Source organism: Mus caroli, chromosome 6 (genome assembly GCF_900094665.2).
Source record: "Mus caroli chromosome 6, CAROLI_EIJ_v1.1, whole genome shotgun sequence".
Classification (NCBI taxonomy): Eukaryota; Metazoa; Chordata; class Mammalia; order Rodentia; family Muridae; genus Mus; species Mus caroli.
This window is the reverse complement of record NC_034575.1, coordinates 9,875,600-9,894,362: the sequence shown is the minus strand read 5'-3', so window position 1 is coordinate 9,894,362 and position 18,763 is coordinate 9,875,600.

The window sequence follows — 18,763 nt, the reverse complement described above, 5'->3', positions numbered from 1 at the left end:
AGAGAGAGAGAAAAAATGGAGGAGACAGAGAGAGAGAGAGAGAGAGAGAGAGAGAGAGAGAGAGGGAGAGAGATTGAGTGCAAGACCTAAGTGCATGAAAGTAAACAACCTAATTTTGAATAAAGTTTCAAATACAAGCATGGGGAGAATTTCTATTGTCACAACTGAATTTCCAGAAATATGACAACATTGCCTTCATGTAAAAGCTTTCACTTATCAGGTGGCCAGGCTTACATGCTCTTAGCAAAGGCCATTTTGGGGAGCACTATCAGAGAGGATCTTCACTGCTAAGCCATAGTCACTTGAGATTTACTTAACTGTTGAATAAAGTCAAAAGACATCATCCTGTTCTGTACCTTTTGTTTTGTGAATTAAAAACTTTACAGCAAAGATGGACAACAAACTCCTTTGTCCCTGGTGAGAAAGGTAAAATCTCCTGTTTTGGTACAGGAATAAAATAAATATCCATGGCAACAAGGGTTGGGATAAGAACATACCCAAGCCTCAGGACAGAGGCACAGAACGTTTCACTACAATGAGAAGGCCCTAACACTATGCCCCTGAGAATAAAGGAAAGGCTTCTTAACCCCAGAATTTATAACAACAGCAACTACTAGGCTGTGAACACTTGGCAAGTAACTAGTGACTATCCTCACCAAAGCAAACACAGCAAAACCAGAGTTTAGCTTCCATGGTAAGGAAGGAGAAGTGTAAGTAAAGTCACAGCTCTGAAAGGCAGGCATGCAGTGTGCCAGGCACTGATGATAGATGGGGAAGAAGCGAGAGGATGTGGGGTTGATAAGGAAGAAGGAACATAGAAGAGGAACAGGGAAAGAATCAGGAGGAAGGGTTGAAGGGGTAGGAGTAGCTCCTCCTGATATTACTATAAGGTCAATGCTACACAAGAAGTCATAGCAGTCTGGTGTTAGGGAAGAAACAAGAACCCACAGAAAGTCTCTCCCTTATGAATTGGTTACAAAGACACAAAACTCCTAAGAATAACTCTTGCCAGACTCTGGGAAACACCAAAGCCCATGATGCACTGGAGTGTCTCGACGTTGGTCTTACTCCTTTTAAAATGACTTTTTCTTTGCATTGCCAAAGGATAATCAGCTCTATTCCTGGCGATATTGGTTCATTACTAGTGATTTGACAGGGAGACAAGGCATATCCAGCATCAACCTCTTAGACTAGGTACTTTTCCTTTTTGTAGTAAGAAGATGCCTGAAGAGAAGTAACGTAAGAACGTTGGGTTTCTTTAGGGTGTAAGTCAAGGGGAAGTACTTTAGAAAAGGGAAGACATGATCACATCTGTATGTGGCAGATGGCCACATTCTGTGCACAGTCAGGATGTGGGAGACGATATTCTGAGCTGGAAGGGAAGTGGTGCTGGGCTAACTTTCTCTTTTGATGCATTCTGCAACTCTTGCTTATAGAAGGGTGCCACCATTTGTAGGTATATCTTCTCACTTGAGTTGTCCAAGTCAAAAACTCCCTCACAGACATGGCCAGAGATTTGTGCCAAAGGTAATTCTAAACCCTGTGATATCATTGAGCAGTATAAACACTATATCCGCATTCCTATTGTTATGTCAATGTTTAAGGAAAGTCATGATAAATAAAAACAATGGCATGCAGTCACAAGACAAAGCAACTAAAGAACCGGACTTAGAGTTGACTCTGACCCTTAGCCATCCAAAGATGGCTTTTTGATAACTCTAACATATATATAAAAATATGTAATGGAAACATTAGAAAGCATGTAGGAATATAAAAAAATAATTCACTATAACAGTTAGCATTAATGGAAAATATTAAAAAATGCATAAAACACATGGAAATAGAGATTTTAAAATCCCTTTGGTGTGCTTTCTCCCAAAGTATATAGTAAGGAAAAAATCAATAAACTTGGAGCTAAAGCAAATTAATTTTCTCAACTAAATAAGAAGAGAGAAAACAGATGACAAGAACAACAACACAAATAGAGACCGCAAGAACTGGGGATTACGAAATTTCTAAGATGAAACTGTACACGCCTCACTCAAATCAGTGAAGGGTTATATATTTATCGTAGTTGTACTTGTCACCTAGGCATGAGGATATGAATCCAGATTTCTGGTACCAGGTAAGAACATGATCCCTTGGGTCCATGGAAAGTTGATCTTACCAAATTGTTATGGTCCAATCATTAAAAAGAAAGGTCCTGTTTCAAACACAGCAAGAAGGGTCTGAAGAAACTTGCTGAGGACCCAGTTTTATTTTCCAGCAACCACACAGCATCCCACAACCACCTGTACCTATAGTTATCTGGCACATTCTTCTGTGATTCACATGTATCACATGGAACTAGTACATACTAACATGAACACACACACACACACACCACAGAAGTAAATAAAACTAAAAATTGAGATTGAAAATTACTTAAAAAGATATTTCATATCTATATATGTCCTATTATATATATATATACATATATATATATATAAGCACCCCTCCTATGCACATGCACACCCATGTACACTTCCAGGTGCCTCCTCCTCATGTACATGATAGTGATACTTAAAAAGGTCTCTGAATTCCAGACAGAGAGAACCAGATTTTTAAAAAAAAAAAAAAATGTGTTATCCTGGAACACATTATTTTCAGCCACTTTAGAAACACTTAAATGTCTAACACAAAAATAGTAACACAAAAATATATGTGGAATATGCAGAATCAAAATAAAACAAAACACAAAATTAAGAAAGAACCTTGTAACTCAGCATTGAATGCTGCTTAAGTTATATATACATAGATGGTATAATAATATTTTAAGACTGTCATATTGCATATGCACATTGGAAATTCTAGAGTACTTACTAAAATTAGTTTTAAATGTGTCACTATTAATCCAGTATTGGAAATGAAAAGAGAAGTAAATAAAGGAATAACTATAACTGAAGACTTCAATGCCTTCAATATCACACAGTAAACTTGAACAGAAAATCATGAAGGTGTGGAAGACTGAAGAACACTGTTCACTAGTGCAACATCCAAATATTTAGCACTTTATAATCAAAGAAAACTGACATTATTAAAAACACAATGGGATGTTCACCAACATAGATTATACTCTAAGCCAGTGGTTCTCAAGTCTCTTAATGCTGAGTCACCTTAATATACTTCCTCATGTTGTGGTTATGCCAACCATAAAATTCTTCCCTTACTACTGTAACGACTGAGTCATAATGTAAATATTTGATAGGCATGGTATTTGGTATGCTACTCTCAATAGGGTTGTGACCCACAAGTTGAGAACCACTGTTCTAGGCCATGCCCCAATACAGGGGAATGCCAGGGCCAAGAAGCAAGAGTAGGTGGGTTGGGGAGCATGGAGGAGGGAGGGTATAAGGGACTTTCGGGATAGCATTTGAATTGTAAATGAAGAAAATATCTAATTAAAAATTGTTTAAATAAAAAAAAAAAGAAAAGAAAGCATGTTGAGTCTATGTTAGTCTGTAATAAAATGGAACTACAGATGAATAACAGAAGAATATATGAACCACTCCAAGCCCCAAGTTTAGAGTTAGTGACATGTTTCCTAATTATTTATCAAAGAGAAAATATTTGCAAGAAAATAAAAGTAAAACAATACTCTAAATGTAGTGATAGCAGTAATAACATTCAATTTATAATAGTAAATGTTTATATTTGAATTTTTAATAGATTTTATTCATTTATTCAGGTATATGAGTACACTGTTGCTGTCTTCAGACATACCAGAAGAGAGTACCCAATCTCATTGCAGATGGTTGTGAGCCATATGTAGTTGCTGGGAATTGAACTCAGGACCTCTGAATAAACAGTCAGTGCTCTTAACCTCAGAGACATCTCTTAAACACTATATTAGAATACATAAAAGAAGAGATCAAGAATTAATTATTTTACATTGTCCTCTTGAAAGAAAACAGCAAATTAAGTTGCAAGCACAAGAAAATGAATAATAGAAACAATAGCAGAAACAGATAGAATAAGAAAGATTAACAATGGAAAATCTCAATGATCCATACTATGACACAAAAATAATATTTTAATGGTAAAATATTTAATCTAGTTTTTTACTATTGGAAAGAATAAAGCTATATAGTATTTACTGTTTTAATTTCACATATACTGAAGTATAATTTGTTTACAATGCTCATTTGTAGCATCATGTACTGACATTTCTCAATTATTGTAAAGAGATTGTTTACAAAATTAACCTGCCTTCCACTTCTTCCCACTTTTTCTAAAGTGAAAAATATGGCATCTCCCAAACTCAGGGCATTCTGAGTGTATCTCTTGATTATCTCCTTTATCTCAATTCACACATTGTTTTTCTTGTCTTTTACTTTTATTTACATGGAAGAATTCCCTCTTGAAACTTACTGTCTCCTGGAATAGACTGTAATATATTATGATGGAACAAGTTTCCAAAAGCAAGGTTAAGCAGAAGATAATTTTGGTCTAATATTTGCTTAGATAGTCATAAACAGCACAACCAAATTAAAATGGAAACAACATTGCTGGTACCTGTCTGTAACTGATTCTTAAAAATTTCACTGAATACTCAACTGATTGTATAGCTGCCAAGAAATATTTTAATGTGGAAATTACTGTTCAAAACCAACTATAACCATTGTCTACAAAATTTATGGTGTGTACTTCAGAACAAGTATGTGCTGGCTGGTTTTATGTGTCAACTTGACACAGACTAGAGTTAATCACAGAGAAAGGAGCTTCAATTGGGGAAGTGACTCCATGAGATCCAGCTGTGGTGCATTTTCTCAGTTGGTGATCAAGGGGGAAGGGCCCATTGTAGGTGGTGCCATCACCCCTGGGCTGGTAGTCTTGGGTTCTATAAGAGAGCAAGCTGAACAAGCCAGGGGAAGCAAGCCAGTAAGAAATATCCCTCCATGGCCTCTGCATCAGCTCCTGTATCCTGACCAGCTTGAGTTCCAGTCCTGACCTCCTTTGAAGATGAATAGCAATTTGGAAGTGTAAGCAGAATAAACCCTTTCCTCCCCAACTTGCTTCTTGTTCATGATGTTTCTGCAGGAATAGAAACCCTAAGACAAAGTGTATCTGGGTGTTCCCTCAAAGGTACTGGAATTTTCAAATACTTTTCTTGTGTTGGGTGTGGTCATTCACACTCCCTTTGGCATTTGTAAGTTTCATGAGTCTATCTATTCTTTATAGTGATTCAAGACCTTTGAGCCATGTTCCCACTGTTTCTTGGAGTCCAATTACTTATATAATTGATGTGTATGTAATATTTTCATAGCATGACTTTGAATCCATACTGCTTCTGCTTCTTCACACTTCTTTTGTCTTTCCTCTTGACATTGGATGATTTCTATAGACCTTTCAGGTTGTGATTTCTATCACTTGCCATCATAACTCTTCATGATTTGGCAATAAAATTTACAATTGTTTCATATTATATCTTTGTTAAAAGTCTCTGCTTTTTTAAAATCAGTGTCATACTTTCCATGAAGTCTTTAAATATATTTTAAAACTTGATTTGCAATAACTACCTTGAAGTACTTCCTATAGTCAACATCTAGGTTGACTTAGAATTAATTTCAATTGATTGATGTTAGACTCAATATGTGACTTACTGACCTTTTATTTCAGATCTTGTCAGTTTTATTGGAAAATTGGGCATTTCAAACAAAGTTTCAGGTCCCACGTGTCCAATTTTTAAATAGTAATTTCTTTCTGTACATAGAAAAATTCATCTTTTACACAAATAGCAATCTTTCCACATTAAAGTGGTGTTCTCAATCTCTCTCTCTCTCTCTCTCTCTCTCTCTCTCTCTCTCTCTCTCTCTCTCTCTCTCTCTTTCTTTTCCTTTCCTTCCCCATTCCCAAATTGAAATGTGAATCTTGTGCTTTCTACATGCTAAGTAAGTGGTCTATAACTGAACTACATCACTTAATATATTTTAACATTTTGCACTGAAAGTCTCATTTAGTTACTGTCACCCACAGTGGGTCTAAATTTGTTATACTCTTGCCTCAGCCTCCAGAGTATTTGGGATTGCAAAAAGAAAGATGACAGACAGTCAAACAGACAGACAGGCATATAGACAGCAGACAAGAAGGCAACATATTTTGAAGAATATTAGCCTAGAAATTTTTAATAAACACTCAAACCCACAGCATTTATAATGTCCATCTATTAATACCAGCATAGAGTATATCTTGAAATTGAATATTCTCTATTAATGCAATTTTGGCTGACTACTACTACTTCTACTCTTTAAGCATGTCTCAACATTAGACTGAGTGTTTTGTTTATCAAAAATTCAACTTTGAACCCTTCTTACTCCTATCAGAAGTTAATCTTTAAAACTTTTATTAAAACTTTTAAAGTCAGAATGGTTCATCCAAGATTTTCTTAACCAGTTTTTATTTCTTTTAATTACCAAATAACTTTGTATCATTCTCGTGATGTATTTCAATTTCTCCTTCAAATAATAGTGATTTTAAATGGTTTTTATATTTTGTAACAATATTTTCTCCGAATGCGTTTTATTATACACTCTTTGAATGTGTTACATACAATTACTGATGATACTACTTTCTCATCCTTTAGTTTAGTGGGTGTGGTCATTTGACTAAAATCCCATCAACGTGGTATAAGCAGAAATGATGTGAACTGTTCTATACCATGACTTACAAAACGCACATATTTTTAAGTTCCACCATTTCTTTCTGCATTCTTCGTCTGAACTGTAGTGGGTTTGAGGAAACAGTTTTCTTCTAAATATAATAAAGGAGTCACAATTACTCTAGATTTTAAAACAAGGTATTGTTGTCTGACATCACAGATCTACGATATGAACACTTAGTCACACTAAAAGAAAACTATTATTCTATCTTGTACAAGTCATCGGTGTTGTCATCCTTGTTTACTATTTTTAGAGCAGGAAATAACAGATAAACAAGATTGAATCATGAGGTTCATGTAAAATCTAGGGTGCATATTTTCATATTAATTCATGTTTAGTTTAGTATAACACAAATGGCTATATACAGAAATACATGTACATATACATAAATACATACATACATAAATACATACATATGTGAAGTATACACATGTACACTTCTTGCATCTAATAAGTTACTTATTGTGGTGATTTGAATATGCATAGCCCAGAGAGTAGCACTGTTAGAAGGTGAGGCCTTGTTGGAGTAGGTGTGGCCTTGTTAGAGTAGGTGTGTCACTGTAGGCATGGGCTTTAAGACCCACATCCTAAGTGCCTGGAAGACAATTTTTTCCATGCAGCCTTCAGATGAAGATGTAGAACTCTAAATATGTCCTGCACCATACCTGTCTGGATGCTGCCATGCTACCACCTTGATATTGGACTGGACCTCTGAACCTGTAAGCCAGCCTCAATCAAATGTAGCCTTTTATAAGACTAGCTTTGGTCATGGTATCTGTTCACAGCATCAAAACCCTATCTAAGACAGTTATCTTGAGCATTATATGTATCCATTAGAAATTTAATCCAAAAGAAAAGAAAGATTTTTATTCCATCCATTTCTTATCTTCTATACTCACAATAGTATGTATTATGTAAGGAGTTTCAATATTTGTTGATTTAAATAAATAAATGAATATATATGTATACCTTAAAGGAAGGATTTGTGTCTACATGGCTAGATTATTTAAGTTCAAAATAAGTGCCGTACCTAAAAATCAGTAATAATATTAACCATTATGCTTATGTCTTTTGAATGAGAATGGTCCCAAAGGCTCATATATTTGCATACTTGGCCCCCAGTTGGTGGATCTGTTTGGGAAAAATTAGGGATGTGTCCTTGTTAGAGAAGGTGTGTCACTTGGGACAGTCTTTAAGGTTTCAAAAAGCCCACTCTATTCCAAGTGTCATTCTAATAGCTTCTGGATTATGACATATGTTCTCAGCTACTACTTTAGTGCCATACATGTCTGCTACTATGACTCTGATGGTCATAGACTCACCTTTTGAAACTATAAGCCTCATATGTCTTTCCTGCTATAAGTTGCCTTGGTTAAAGTGTCTCTTCCCAGCAATAGAAAATTAATTAAGACAATGTCAAAACAATTTTTTCAAAAAATGGCAAACATGTATTTCTATAAATCTATGTCTCATCATTTTAGATAGATGCATACTATATTATTTAAAAATACCACTGTTTAATTATACTGGAAACTAATTATTTTAAGTTATAACAATTTTAAATGTATGATAATTAAAGCAGAAATTCATACAAAGAAAAGGCAATGGCTGAAAACAAATTAATATCATAGACAAAAATTATAGGGGAAAATATTGGATTTCCAAAAAATAGTCATTTCTATAGATTTTTTAAACAAATGCTTATATAAATGAATGCTCTTAATTACAAGTAAGTCTCATTAGTTATTTAATGAAGGTATATGAGAACTTGAAAAGAACAGATTTAAATAACTATGTGTACCAAAGAGAGTAAACCTGGGTTTCAAGAGTAGCCTACCACCTTTCATTCAGATGCTTGTGATTTCAAGGTAAGCTCTCCTTCTAATTAGTCCAAAAACATTGAATAATAAAAAATTGTTATTCTATATTTAGTTTCTCTGTTTTTTAAGTTTATTTGAGTTTCAAAATAAACTTCATTATATTATTTTCATAGATTAAGATGTTAACACCTCTCAAAGGTAGTTGCAAATGTCTAAAGTTTATTTTAAAAAAATACCTACACAGAGCACAGCAACATTTCTTTTCTTATGTGTTCTAATTACTCATTATTTCATTTCTCCTTTGAACAGCTCTTGGAAACAACTACCAGTACTAATTCATTTTTAAACTATTCCCACTATTTGTTAATTATTTTAGCTCTTTGGATATTTTTTCATTTTAATTTGTTGTGCAAATCTTATGAAATATGAAATCCACAATCCATCTTATTCTCCTAAGGCCTAAATAGAAGGATGTGCTATATTCATGGATTAGAAAATTCAACAGAGTAAAGATAAAAAAATCTTTCCAAACTGATCTAAAAATTTAATAAATTTCAAATCAATATTGTAACAATATTTTTAATTGTTGAGATAATTTTAAATGAGTATATAAATACACAGATTGAATAAAATTAAAACCTCCTTAAATACCATATAGAAAAAAGTTAGAGGGTAAACTGGATTTGTTTACCTATTAATACTTTATTCAAGGCTAGATGGTGTTGCTGCAAGAATGGACAAAACCGATTAGAACAGAAGTGAAAGAACTGACACAGATCTACCTTTGTAGGGGAAATTTTTCTATGAAGACAAGGTAGATAATGATCCCTAAATAAAAAGGACATAATAATTGTATAACTCTGTGGGAAGAAAATAGATAGTCCCATTGATACCCAACAAGCCCATCCTCTGCTACATATGCAGCTTGAGTCATGGGTCCCTCCATGTGTTCTCCTTGGTTGGTGGTTTAGACCATGGGAGCTCTGTTTGGCTGGTATTGTTTTCTTCCTATGGAGTTGCAAACCCCTTCAGCTCCTTCAGTCCTTTCTCTAACTCCTCTATTGAGGACCCTGTGGTGAGTTCAATGGTTGGCTGCAAGCATCTGCCTCTGTACTTGTCAGGTTCTGGCAGAGTCTCTCTCTGTGCAATATCAGGAGACAGCAATATCAGATTTCTGTCAGCATGCACTACTTGGCATCTGTTTTTGGTGATTGTATATGGGATGGATCCCCGGGTGGGACAGTCCCTGGATGGCCTTTCTCTGCTCTACACTTTCCCTCCATATTTGTTCCTATGAGTATTTGTTACCCCTTCTAAGAAGGACCAAAGCACCCACACTTCCTTCTTCTTGAGCTTCATGTGGTCTGTGAATTGCATCTTTGGTATTACGAGCTTTTGTGCTAATATCCACTTATCAGTGAGTACATACCATGCGTGTTCTTTTGTGATTGGGTTGCCTCACTCAAGATGATATTTTCTTGTTCCATCCATTTGTCTAAGAATTTCATGAATACATTGGTTTTAATAGCTGAGTAATAGTACTCCAATGTGTAAATGTATCAAATTTTCTGTATCCATTATTCTGTTGAAGGACATTGGGTTCTTTCCACCTTCTGGCTATTATAAGTAAGAGTGCTATTACCATATGGGAGCAAGTTTACTTGTTACATGTTGGAGAATCTTCTTAGTATATGACTAGGAGTGGTATAGCTGGGTCCTCAGGTAGTACTATGTCCAATTTTATGAGGAAACACCAGACTGATTCCCAGTGTGGTTGTACCAGCTTGAAATCCCATCAACAATGGAAGAATGTTCCTATTTCTCTGCATCCTTGCCAGCATCTGCTGTCACCTGAGTTTTTGAACTTAGCCATTCTGACTGGTGTGAGGTGGAATCTCAGGGTTGTTTTGATTTGCATTTCCTTGATGACTAAGGATATTGAACATTTCTTTAGGTGCTTCATGACCATTCAAGGTTCCTCAGTTGAGAAATCTGTGATTAGCTCTGTATTCCATTTTTAATAGGATTATGTGTTTGTCTGGGTTCTAATTTGTTGAGTTCTTTGTATATATTGAATATTAGCCCTCTATCAGAGTAGGACTGGTAAAGATCTTTTCCTGATCTGCTGGCTACTATTTTCTCCTAGGAACAGTGTCCTTTGCCTTACAGAAGCTTTGCAATTTTATGAGGTCCCATTTGTCAATTCTTGATCTTAGAGCATAAGCCATTGGTGTTCTATTCAGGAACTCTTCCCCTATGCCCATGTATTCAAGGCTATTCCCCAGTTTCTCATCTAATAGTTTCAGTGTATCTGATTTTATGTGGAGGTCCTTGATCAACTTGGAGTTGAGCGCTATACAGGGAGATAAGAACGGATCAATTCGCATTCTTCTATATGATAACCACCAGTTGTGCCAGCACCATTTGTTGAAAATGCTGTCTTTTTTCCACTGGATGGTTTTAGTTCCTTGGTCAAAGATCAAGTGACCATAGGTATGTGGGTTCATTTCTGGGTCTTCAATTCTATTCCATTGATCTTCCTACCTATCTCTGTACCAATAACATATTAAAATTTTAAAGTTACAACAAAAGGTTATAAATGACATATAAAAAATGAGCATATGTTATGTGCATATATATTAAGTATATATGTATTTATTAGAAGTAAAAAAGTACAACTACCTATAGATGACCAAGAAATAGTAGCCAGACTAAGGTAGAATCCCTCATAGTGGAATGTCTCAAAGATACAATTTCATTGGCATGGTGAACTTTGAAATTTTCCCATGAACTAGAAATGTTGTGCTAGAGGAAACATTTTGATCTTCTAGGTTTTGCATTTGATATTTAAGAGATGGCTTGGATGGGTAGAATCTTTACATTTTAACAATAAATTTGTTTGAATGCAGCTGCTATGTGTTAACTGACTGAAATGTCTTTAAATACCTTTTAAAAATAATCTCAGAAACGTTTACTGAACCAGGTCTACTTAATGGGTACTTTAAAAATTATAAAACACAAAACATAAAACATGCAGTAAAATCTCAGAGAACTAAGCTGTCAGAATTATCAAATGTAAAGTATGGTTAAAATACTTAAGGAATTAAAAGACAACATTCAAAAATCTAAGAAATGAATGAAAGCATTTTTTAAAAAGTTTTTTGTTGGATTTGAAAATAACACCTATGAGATTTCTATAAAAAGATAACATTACTGATTTACAAAATAATCAATTCAAAGAAACATAATACAAATAACTCATTAAAATAGTAAATGACTGCTGCTCCCATGGAGACACCATATCTGGACCCATCCTAGAGGACCCACTGCACTCTCCCACCTCCCCAGTCCTAGAGCTGCTGCTGAGAGCCTGGTGGAATCAGGACCACCCACCAAAACCCCTGCCTTCCCAAATTCCACTTCCCTTCCATCCCTTCTACCCCTTTCATCTGCCGAGGCAGATTCCTAGTTGGTCTGCTCCTGTGAAGACACCATATCCCATCCCATCCTAGAGGATCCACTGCACTCAGAGCAGTTGAAGATCAGCTACACTCAGGGCAGTTGGACGACAGCTTGACTGCTCCACTGAAGACCAACAGTCTGAAGGCCTCCCAGGTGATCTACTGTAGCTAGAGCAACAGATCAGCAGCTTTTCTGCCCTGTGAAGAGTTCCCAGTTGAAAGGCCCCACAGGTACTCTGCTATAGCCAGGGCCACAGGCCTACCAGGAAACCTGAAGCAAACCAGGAACAACAGTCAGACTCCAGACAGACACCCAGACCAAGAAACATCAGGGATATCCAGATGGCAAAAGTCAAGCACAAGACCATAAGCAATAGAAGCCAAAATACAGGGGCATCATTAGAACCGAGTTCTTCCACTACTGCAAGCCCTGAATAAAACAACATAACTGAAAATCAGGAATCTATTCCTCAATCCTATCTCATGAAGATAATAGGATCATCCTAAAACAAAGAATACACCTTCTTCTCAGCACCTCATGGTCCCTTCTTTATAATTGACCATATAATTGGTCTCAACACAACCTCAACTGATATAAGATTGAAATAATACCATGCCTCCTACCAGATCACCATGGACTAAAGCTTGTCTTCAATAACAACAAAAATTACAGAAAGCCAACATACACATGGAAACTGAACAATCCTATATTCAATGATAACTTGGTCAGGGAGGAAATAAAGAAAGAAATTAAAGACTTCCTGAAATTTAATGAAAAAGTTGACACATCATACCCAAACTTATGGTACACAATGAAAGCAGTGCTAAGAGGAAAGTTCATAGCACTAAGTGCCCTGGTAAAGAAACTGAAGAGATCTGACACTAACAACTTAAAAGCACACCTGTGAGCTCTAGAAAAAACAAATGCAAGCAAGAAGAGAAGAAGGCAGGAAATACTCAAACTCAGGGTTGAAATCAACCAAATAGAAACAAAGAAAACAATACAAAGAATCACCAAAATAAAAAGCTGTTTCTTTGAGAGAATCAACAAAATATATAAGCCCCTAGCCAAACTATCTAAAGGGCCAAGAGGCAGTATCCAAATTAACAAAATCATAAATGAAAAGGGAGACATAACAACAGAGAGAAAAGAAATTTTTAAAAAGCATCAGATCCTACTATAAAAGCCTATACTCCACAAAATTGGAAAATCTAGATGAAATGGATGGCTTTATAGATAGATAACATATACCAAAGTTAAATCAAGAGCAGGTAAACTAAACAGATCCATATCACACAGGGAATAGAAGAAGTCATTAAAAACCTCCCAACAAAAAAGAAGCCTAGGGCCAGATGGATTTAGTGCAGAATTCTACCAGACTTTCAAAGAAGACCTGTTACCAATTTTTCTCAAACTATTCCGTAAAATAGAAAGAGAAGGAACACTACCTAACTTGTTCTATGAAGGCACAATTACTCTGACACCTAAACCACAGAAAGATCCAACAAAGATAGAAAACTTCAGACCAATTTTCCTTATGAATATTGATGCAAAAATACTCACTAATATCCTTGAAAACCAAATCCAAGAACACATCAAAACCATCATTCACCACAATCAAGTAGGCAAAAAAAGCATTTGACAAAATACAGCACTCCTTCATGTTAAAAGTATTGGACAGATCAGAAATTCAAGGCCCATACCTAAGCATAATAAAAGCCATTTACTACAAACAGTCAATATAAAATTAAATGGAGACATACTTGAAACAATCTCACTGAAATCGGAGACAAGGCAAGGATACCTACTCTCCCCCTATCTACTCAATATCGTACTAGAAGTGTTAGCTAGAGCAGTAAGACAGCAAAAATAGATCAAGGGGATTCAAACTGGTAAAGAAGAAATAAAGGTATCACTATTTGCAGATGATATGATAGTATCGATAAGCGACCCCAAAAATTCTACCAGAGAATTTCTCCAGATGATAAACAACTTCAGCAAAGTAGCCTGATATAAAAGTAACTCAAATAAATCAGTAGCCTCCCTTTATACAAATGATAAACAGGTTAAGAAAGAAATTAGGGAAACAACTCTCTTCAAAATAGCCACAAATAATATAAAACATCTTGGGATAACTCTGATCAAACAAGTGAGAGACCTGTATGACAATAACTTCAAGTCTCTCAAGAAAGAAATTGAAGAAGATCTCAGAAAATGGAGAGATTTCCCATGCTTATGCATTAGCAGAATTAACAGAGTAAAAATGGCCATCCTATCAAAGGCAATCTATAGATTCAATGCAATCCCCATCAAAATTCCAACACAATTCTTCAAAGACATGGAAAGAGTAATTCTCAAATTCATCTGGAAAGCCAAACCAAAAAAAAAAAAAAAAAAAAACAGAATAGCAAAAATGATTCTTAACAATAAAGAACAGCTGGGGGAATCACCATGTTGGACCTCAAGCTTTGTTACAGAGCTATTGTGATAAAAATTGCATGGTATTGATATAGAGACAGACACTTTGATCAATGGAGTAGAATTGGAGACCCAGAATAAGACCACACACTTACGGGGACTTGATCTTTGACAAAGATGCTAAAAATATGTAATAGAAAAAAGAAAGCATTTTTCAATAAGTGGTGCTGGTCTAACTGGATGTCTGTATGTAGAAGAATGAAAAATAGACCCATATTTGTCACTTTGTGCAAAGCTCAAATCCAAGTGAATCAGGATAAAAACCTGATAATCTAATGGAAGAGAAAGTGGGAAAGAGCCCTTGGCACAGGAAGAGATTTCTCACACAACTCCAATGACTCATGCTCTAATGTCAAGAATTGATAAATAGGATCTCATGAAACTGAAAGGCTTCTGTAAGGCAAAGGACATAGTCAATAAGAGAAATCAGCAACCTACAGATTGGGAAAAAAATAATCTTCACTAACCCCATGTCCAATAGAGAGCTAATATCCAAAATATATAAAGAACTCAAGAAGTAGTGAGGAGGGGGAGGGGCAATGGGATACAGGGATTTTCAGAGGAGAAACAAGGAGAGGGGATAACATTTGAAATGTAAATAAAGAAAATACTTAATTAAAAAAAGGAAATCTCTGAATTAATATTCAATCACTGTAAAAGCAAAACAAAACAAACTCCGCCCCCCCCCCAAAAAAAAAAACAAAAACCCAAACAACCCAATCAAAAAATGTGGTATAGAACTAAACTGAGAATTCTCAACAGGGAGATCTTAAATGGCTGAGAAGCATCTAAAGAAATGTTCAAAATCCTTAGTGATCAGAGAAATGCAAATCAAAACAACCCTGAGATTCCACCTTACACCAATCAGAATGGTTAAAACGATATCCTTGGGTAACAACACATGTTGGAGAGGATATTAAGAAAGAGGAACGCTCTGACATTGCTGGTTGGACTGCAAATTGGTAACCACTCTGGAGATCAACCTGGAGGTTCCTCAGAAAATTGGGAATAGATCTACCTGAAGACAAAGCTATACCACTCTTGGAAATATACCCAAAAGATGCCCTACCATGCCACAGGGGCAAGTGTTCTCCTGTGATCATCGTGGCGTTTTTTGTGATAGCCAGAAGCTGGAAAAAACCCAGATGTCCCATGACAGAAGAATGGATACAGAAAATGTGGTTCATTTCCACAATGGAATACTACTCAGCTATTAAGAATAAGGACACACTGAGTTTTACAGGCAAATGGATAGAACTAGACAATATCATCCTGAGTGAAGTAACTTAGACCCAAAAGAACATGCATGATATATGCTCACTAATAGGTGGATATTAGCGAGAGAGAGAGAGAGAGAGAGAGAGAGAGAGAGAGAGAGAGAGAGAGAGAGAGAGAATACCGAAGATACAGTCCACAAAACTCAAAAAGGTCAACAAGCTGAAGTGTCCAAATGAGGATGCATCAGTCCCACGTCCCACTGGGGAGGGAGAAGAAAGTAATAACAAGTAGGGGGGGGTCTTGGAGGGAAAATGGTGGGGTGGGGAGTTGGAGGCAAGAGGGGAACCTGATCTTGTATTTGGTGAGGGAATAGGACTGAAGTCCTGAGGGCCAGCAGAAAGAATGGAAACAGACAAGCTCAGGAGGTAGGAGGTTGGGGGGACCTTCTAGAATGCACCAGAGACATGGGAGGTAAAATAATCAATCTTAGGACTCAAAGGGAGGGACCTTAGATTAAATGATCAACAGTAGGGAGAGGGAACTTACAGAGTCCACCTCCAGCAGGAAGACAGAGCATCAATGAGGGAGGGGTCTGGCATCCCACAGTCACAACTCTGACCCATAATTGTTCCTGTCTGAAAGAATTACAGAGATGAAAATGGAGAGAAGCCTGAGGAAAAGAAGGTCCAGAGATAGGTAGAAAGAGCGATCCAGCTCAAGGGGAGCCCCAAGGTCTGACACTATTACTGAAGCTATGGAGCACTCACAAAAAAAGGGTCCTAGCATGACAGCACTCCAGAAGACCCAACAAACAGTTGAAAGAGTCAGAGGCAGGTAGTTGTACTCAACCAACGGACAAAAGCTGCTGATCCCTGTTGTTGAATTAGGGAAGGCTGAAAGAAACTGAGGAGGAGGGTGGCCCTTTAGTAGGACCAGCAGTCTCAATTAATCTGAATCCCCAAGATCTCTCAGACACTGGATCACCAAGCAGGCAGCATACAGCAGCTGATATGAGGCCCTCAATACACATACAGCAGAGGACTGCCGGGACTGCCGGGTCTATATTCATTCATAGATGATGCACCTAACCCTCAAGAGATTGGATGCCCCAGGGAGTTTAGAGGTCAGGTGGGGTAGGGGGTGGGAACATCCACATGGAGACAGGATGGTGCAAAGGAGGTATGGGATGTGGAGCAGTCAGTGTGGAGGGGGAAAATAAAGTATGTAGTTTAAAAAAATAAATAAATAGTAAACGACATAGACTCAGCAAAAGAAAAGATAAAATAAAGAGAGCTTTCCATATAACTGAAGAAACCAGAGGCCCTCATATTCAATAGGCTGGATAATAATAATTAATAATAATAATAATAAATGATATAGTAATAACAATACCAATATTAGAGCATAAAAGAATACAGCAAAAAATCTAATACATGTATAATACATTGCAGAAAAAAAGAGAGAATTGAGAATTGATTCTTTCATTGAGATGTTTTTATGCTACTGAGATGAACATGATGACATTGAGGAAGACTAAATTCAGAATTTCCACCAACACAAATTAGTAAGCTACCTCTCCAATGACATGTGGAAGCTTATATGAAAAGACAGAAAATGACCTGTTATAGTAAAACTATGGAAATTTGTTCAGCACACTAGTATGTTTTACTGAAGCCCAAATTTCACAGAACAGTAGAAAGAAGTAGAGCCTGCACAGGTGGAGTGTACTGCAGCCAGGAAGCCTGGATTGAGAAACACGTTGTTTTTGTTGGGGAGGTAAGCAAGGCTAGTCTCTATTCAGATAGACAGCAGCCGAGTGTTGTTTTAGAATGGTATGCTTTTCCACGATTTTCTAGTGTATCTTCAGTGTAAACAATTATGAGAAGTGGTTTAAATGAAAAGATGTTCTTAGCATATAGTACAGTATTGAATTTTATGTACAGTACAATATAGTATTATAATACTCACCAAGAAACACAGAAAGATCCAAAGATGCCTTCCTAAGACAAAGAGAATTTGCTGTGTGAGCCATTCAAAAAACACTTCAATTTGACTTCACTGTGACTTCAGTGTGTGTGTGTGTGTGTGTGTGTGTAAAATTTTAAGTTGGTGACTTGCTAATTTCAAAATTTATAATATTTCACTCTTTTCTTGGTTCCAGTGTATTATACATTGAATTAAAATATCCACACAATGTGATATGTGGACATTTTAAAACACTGTATTTGAGAAATAGTGCTATTTCGAAATAAGAGCTTTCAGTTGAATCAAGATAAGATATCACATTGAAATATAATGCCCTCTAAGTTTTGTTGCATGTGCCCTGATAAAGGAAGTAATATGAAGAAGCTCCGCCATGTTGCTGAAGATACATGAAGAGGGCCATGGGAGCATGGAGAAGGATTTTATACTGATAAAGATAAGAACTCAAAAGAAATGTGGTCCCAACCACCTCTGGACTTCAGAATTCTAGACCACACTAGGACAAGAATAAAGTCTACTGTTCTGTTATAATTACTCTGTTACAGAAACTCTAGAAAATCAGTTCACATTGGTTTCTCAGTGATGGTTGCTATAGTTCTTAAGTTATAGGTAAGAAAAAAAAAATTCCCTGTCCTCTTTCACAGTTAATATTTCATATATGTCTTCATTGCTACATTATAAATGTAATATATCTTGATGTAGTAAATTGAATGAGATGTTCTGCAGTCTCAGGCATTTGAACACTTGATCCTTAGCTGTTGGCGTTATTTGTGTTAGTTTAGGAGGTGTGTCCTTGCTGGGGTAGCCAGTGAGGTTTCAAAAGCCCTGTCCCATTCCCATTTCCTTTCTCTACTTCCTGCTTCCCATTCAAGAAGTGATCTCTGAGCCCTCAACTTCTATATCCAGCAGGCATGTATAGCACCTGTTGCCATGCTGTCCCCATCATTATGAGCCCTAAACAAATAGACTCTTTCTTCTATAAGCTGCCTTGTTCCTGGTGTTTTATCACAGCAGCAGAAAAGACACTAATACACTTGGCATCACCTTTTTTCAGATTTGGTCTTATTCATGTTCTCTGGAAGTTCTGCATCTGTGGTTTGATTT